Raw genomic sequence first — 6,000 nt, 5'->3', positions numbered from 1 at the left:
GCTTCTGTCCCAGGCCTTCTCCAACAATGTTGTCGTGTGGGATAACTGGGAACCTGCCCAACTACCCTGTGCGTGTGAGACTGGAAGTACGAGGGAATTATCACCCCTGGGATAACAACTCTTGTCCAAGGAGGGCCAGGAACTGGTAGATAAACACCCCCTCTTTCAGTTCTCAGGCAGACAGCTCTGATCCTTGTGGGATCAAGGCCCAGTGGCTTTCAGGGGAGGCCAGCTCCATACATGCCCTCAGATTGATTTTCCCTCCTTTCCTGTTTTACCTTTTCAGTTTCTCACTCCAGTTCCTTGGGAACATCACAAGATAGACCACCTAAACACCAACCCTTTTTCAGGCTCTGCTCTTGGGGAGAACCCAGGCCCAGAGATGGCATGAAAGGTCCTTCATGATGTGGCCCCTCACCGCCTTTCAAATCTCATCTTCCGCGGCTCCAAGCATCACACAATTGTGCATTCTCCCATTGTGCGGAGCTTCCTACACCTCAGCTGAGACGTGCCACTGCTCCTCCTCGGGATGAATTATTCCTTGTCCTTCAAGTTATAGCTTCTGTCACCTCTTCCAAGAAACGTCCATAAGCCTCTCCCCAGTTTGTGTTACCTGCCCTTCCTTCGGGGTGCGGTAAATGTCCACGCCGTGCTGTAAACATCCATCTGCCCATCTACTTCTCTCATTGGACTGAGAGCTCCGGAGGCAGAGCCAGTGGGTTTTCTCTGTTTATCCTTCTCAAGCCTAGGACAGTGTCTGGGACTCAGAATTGGAACTGAGTCATTATTTGTTGGCTGACAGATTGAAAGAACGATGTATGAGATTTCTGAGACGAGCTTGGGGCAGGCAATATTTGGGTCTTTATGATATCTGGGCCCGAATGAATCCAAGAGGAATGTCCAGGCAGGTTGCATGCCCCTGGGGACTGCAGAGATGGGTCCCAGTCTGACTGGCCAGTGTGCAGGGCAGGCCTCTTTTACAGGACAGCTGGTAAAAACCTGGTCTGGGTATTTTTTCCCTAGTGGGCCTCCTGGGACTTTGCATGTCCTACTGTGCGAAGCTGATCTCAACACAGAATCTGTCAATGCTGTGTCCTTTCCAGGTCCTGCTTCATAAAAAAATTCAAGAAGTCATTTCCTCAGGTTTTCCTTAACAGGAGCCCATTCGGGAGCCAACTTTGAAAGGTTGCAAAGGTGCAGGACATTTGGCTTCTTTCCCATTTATTTGCTGGACGCCTTTGGGCGAGTTCCCTGAACTCTCTGGGCTTCAGTGTCCCCGTGTGCATGTAAGCCAAATGTTCCTGGGCCTCCCACGCCCATGGACGCCAGTGAGGCCACGTTAACATCAATGCTAGATTGTGTTGACCACCTGGTCTCCAGCAGCACAGCTGCATGATCTTAGGCTGTTCCATCTCCCCTGTTATTTCTGAGGCTGATGGGAAGTCTGTCACAGGTGCTTGTGTTCTGCTGACAAGCTATCTGTGGAGGATCCCTGGCCACCGTCTCTGCTACCATGGCTGAGATCTGATTTAAATAACAAAAAGTTTATGCGGAACTTTTCTATTGACAGAGCTTCAGTCAGATCACTCTTATGATGTATTTTCAAGGGATAAGAACTTTTAGGTAGAAAACATAAAAACCTAGACATAAAGAAGAGGCCTAAATATACAAGCACAGCATATTCAGACGAGGGCTTTTGAACAAGACCTCATCTTTGCCAAAGTTGTTTCTGGCTTAAGAACAGCAGGTGGCAGCAGAATCAAGCTTTTTCACAGCAAGAAGCTTCTGGAGCTTCAGATGGTTCTCAGAGGAGGAGAGAAGCAGCTTTTAGTAAAAATCTTTCATCTAAAAATCTAAACTCAGCTGAAGAACGAAAACAAAACAGAGTGAGGAGCCAGCGCCATTAGCCTCAGCCACTAAAGATCAGGATGTCGTTCCTTGGCTGCCATCCAAACAGCCACATCTTGTCCTTCCAAGGAATCCTGAGATTGCCATGGACAGTGGCCTGGAAAGGAACCTGGGGTCTGTTTCTCCTTGAATAGGGTTCCTGTCCTGATAGTGCCCTTGTCAGATGTTATAGCTGGTTCACCAGGAAACAGGCTCTGGTCAGGGATGGGCTCCCTGGAGAGGTCAGCCCAAATTCAGAACAAATTTATGCATGAAAAAGGGGTTTTTTAAAAAGGAGATCTTGGATGTAATAAAAAGAAGTACATTACTGCTATGTGCTATAACACAGATGAACCTCAAAAACATCATTGTAAGTGAAAGAATACAGTCACGAATGCATGATACCATTTATAGGAAATGTCCAGAATAGGCAAATCAAGGGACAGAAAATAGATTAGTGGTTGTCTAGGGCTGGGGAGGTGGTGATTGAGGAGTGACTGTTAATGACTACAAGGTTTCTTTTGGGGTGACAAAAATGTTCCAAAATTAGATTCTGGTGATGGTTGCATAGCTCTAGAGATATACTAAAAACTACTGAATTGTGCACTTTAAATGGGTGAACTTTATGGTATGTAAATTATCTCAAAACTGTTTTAAAAAGAGAGAAAAGGGAAAGTATACTTTGATCACTAATATATTTCAAGTGAAAATAAACCTCAGATAACTATTCTGAGCAGGGAAACCGAGACAGACGCAGACGGGGAGAGAAAAAGACTCTGCAGCTGCCACAGAAAAGAATTGGAGGTTGGTTAGAAATATGGCTCCGGTTCATTGGTGGATTTTACTTTTCGTTTAGATGCTGATGTGATAATGGTACAATATGCTTCCTGCTTCAGTAACACACTTTCTATTCCTAAGGACTGCAAATACTTCCTCACCTTAAAGAGTGACTGGATGACGGGGGTGGCCATCTTACTGTTTTAAAGGATGAAGCTCTTCCTGGAATAGGCCAGTAGAAATAGCAAAACTCTGAAGTCACACAGGCCTGCTTTCAAATCCAAGATCCTCCTCTTATTAGCTATGAGGTGTCGGTTCCTTTTCCATATCCACATCTCAAGGTTGAGTAAGAATGATTTAACACGAAATATGAAAGTGCCTAGCCTATAATAAACATGGAATTTATGTTATTTTCCTAGAATGTCCAGCCTCACTGGCAAGAAGACTTTTTCTCTTAAAACCAAGCTGTGTCATGCTTTCCTGTTGCTCCTATGGCTTTAAGTCTCTGAAGGTCTTCTCTACTGCCCCCCAGTAACCCCCCAAGTCCATTTTCCATTGACAACCTTATTATCACTTTTTACAGCAATGGAAACTCCCTGAGAATGGAAAATTAGTCAATGACAATACTGTATGGGGAAGCATCTGAGTAGAAGGGAACCCCTCTCCCTGGCTACCTAAAACACAAGACTAGTCAGTAATATATGTCTATAATATAACCCTGGATACCAATGGTGCAATGGAAACTCTGCCCCCACCAGAACAATAGTGTTTATATTAGAGAATTTGAGGTGTTATAATCAGAAGCATTTCTAGAAACTACGGAATATTGGGATAAAATGTCAACACTTTAGTCAAGACTTTACTTAAAATCTATGCAAGTTTTTAACTCCATAGGCATCCTAGTAGCTTTGGGGGAAACTTACACTCTGTTCATAGTGTAATGGATGAGAAAATGGGCTAAGGAGGCTGCCTTGTTTCAAAGCTTGGCTCTGCCTCCTGTGAAACCAGGGCATCGACTTATCCTCTCGGGGCTTGTTTCCTCACACATCAATTGAGGGAATAATAGTATCTATTTTATAAGGCTATATGAGGATTCTGTACGTTAATGTAACATGCTTAGAACAGTGCTTGGCACATAGTAAGCATCAATAAATCCATCAATTCAACAAATGTTTATTGGGACTTGCCTGGCGATCCAGTGGTTAAGACTCCAGGCTCTCACTGCCAGGGCCCGGGTTCAATCCCTGGTTGGGGAACTAAGATCCCACAAGGTGTGGCAAAAAATAAATTAATTAAATTTAAAAACAAAAATACCCCACAAATGTTTATTGAATATAGTTGTGGCTCAATACGTGACACTGTTTTATGCTGGGAATACTAAAGTCAATAAAACAGAATAAGTCCCTGTCCTCACGGAGCTTACTTCCCGGTGGGAAGAGGCAAACAACAACAAAAAACACATACATACACACACATGAATTGTGTCCTCTTACCCCATTCCTCTCCCCCAAGTCATATGTTGAAGCCCTAATGCCCCCCACCCCCTGCCCACCAAGGCAATGGTATTTGGAGGTAGAGCCTTTGGGATGTAATTAGGGTCAGATGAGGTCATGAAAGTGGGGCTTTCATGATGGGATCAGTGCTGTTATGAAAAGAGAGACACCGGAGCGCTCTCTCTGCCATGTGAGGACACAGTGAGAAGGTGGCCATATACAAGCCAGGAAGAGAGCCCTCACCAGGAACCAAATCTGCCAGCACCTTGATCTTGGACTTCAAGCCTCCAGAACTGTGAGAAAGAAATGTCTGTTATTCAACCACCTAATTCATGTTGTTTGGTTATAGCAGCCTGAGCAGACTAAAACAGATTTGTTTGTAAATACATATTTGAAATAGGAGCCCTGAATAGGCACAGAGCTGGTTTTACCGATGGAAAGAGCCTCATACTAAACTATGGTGGGGAGCTTAAATTCCCATTTTAGCGATGATACCCACTCTCCACAGAGTAGCCGTGGAAAAGTCACTTGATGACTCTTATCTTAGATGTCTGCATCTATTAAATGATGAACTAGATGATCCCTGAAATGTTTGGTTCTGCCCATCTTATGGTTGGAATAGCAATTCACACATAAGTATGCTAATACTTAGGGTGGCAGAGAGGGTGATTTAGAGTAGACACTGATTATCTCGATTGCACTTTTCAAATGGAAGATTAATTAAATCCTAAATTTGGATTTGGCTTCCTAGTTAGCAATGTTTCCTTCCTGGAAAAGAAATAGCATGTGTCAAAGAGAGCAGCTCCTTTGGATAACTTTTTTCCTTCTTCCCTGGTTTCTTGTGAGCTCTGACTGTGCAGTTCTCTGGGAGCCTCTTCCTTCCCAGATAACAGCTGAGACAACAGAGCTTATGGTTTTCTTGACGTTCCTTTGATAAATGGCTAACATCTCATTGATCCATTCTCATTTCATCCGTTACTTGTACAGAAAAACTGTAGAGAGTGTAACAGCACAGGAGAATAATTTTTAAATTTTTCAGACATTTTGTAAGATTTGATTTTTCTGCTTCTCTCACCTCTGAATGATTTCACTGGGGTACCTTGAATGTAAAAGATTTCTTCAAGTTCTTTTGCTCTTGGATCCTCCAATTCTCTGAGGAAGTGGCAGCCTCTAGAAATGCATCTAAGGGGCCTCCCTGGTGGAGCAGTTGTTAAGAATCTGCCTGCCAATGCAGGGGACATGGGTGCAAGCCCTGGTCCAGGAAGATCCCACATGTTAGTGGAGCAACTAAGCCCTTGCGCCCCAACTACTGAACCTGTGCTCTAGAGCCTGTGCTCCACAACGAGAGAAGCCACCACAGTGAGAAGCCCGTGCACCCCAAAGAAGAGTAGCCCCCGCTCGCCGCAACTAGAGAAAGCCCACGCACAGCAACGAAGATCCAATGCAGCCAAAAATAGTAAATTAAAAAAAAAAAGAAATGCATCTAAGGAAAGATCATATCACTTCCATTTTTTGACCCCTGGTCACCTTCCACTACCAAATACACTAAAGAAAACAAGAGTCTTCTCCTGTTAGCTCTGGTGCAGTGGAATTGAGGGACAACCACAAAGAAATCAGAGTATATCCTATAACGGAGATGTCAGGCAGCTTGTGATGGCAGAAATATTGTTTTTCCTGGTGATGAGACTGGAAGGATCTTCATAAACCAGCGGATGTATCATTTTCATTTCTGAAAGTCCATTTTATAATAGATTATTTCTCAAAATGGAAAAAAATGAGATTTTTGAAATATTTTAAAAAATGCTCAATTTCGCTCTCAAGATAAAAACAAATAAAAATTACA

The sequence above is a fragment of the Pseudorca crassidens genome, chromosome 2 (genome assembly GCF_039906515.1).
Source record: "Pseudorca crassidens isolate mPseCra1 chromosome 2, mPseCra1.hap1, whole genome shotgun sequence".
NCBI lineage: Eukaryota > Metazoa > Chordata > Mammalia > Artiodactyla > Delphinidae > Pseudorca > Pseudorca crassidens.
The sequence above is the reverse complement of the archived record's forward strand: the minus strand, read 5'-3'. Positions refer to the sequence as shown.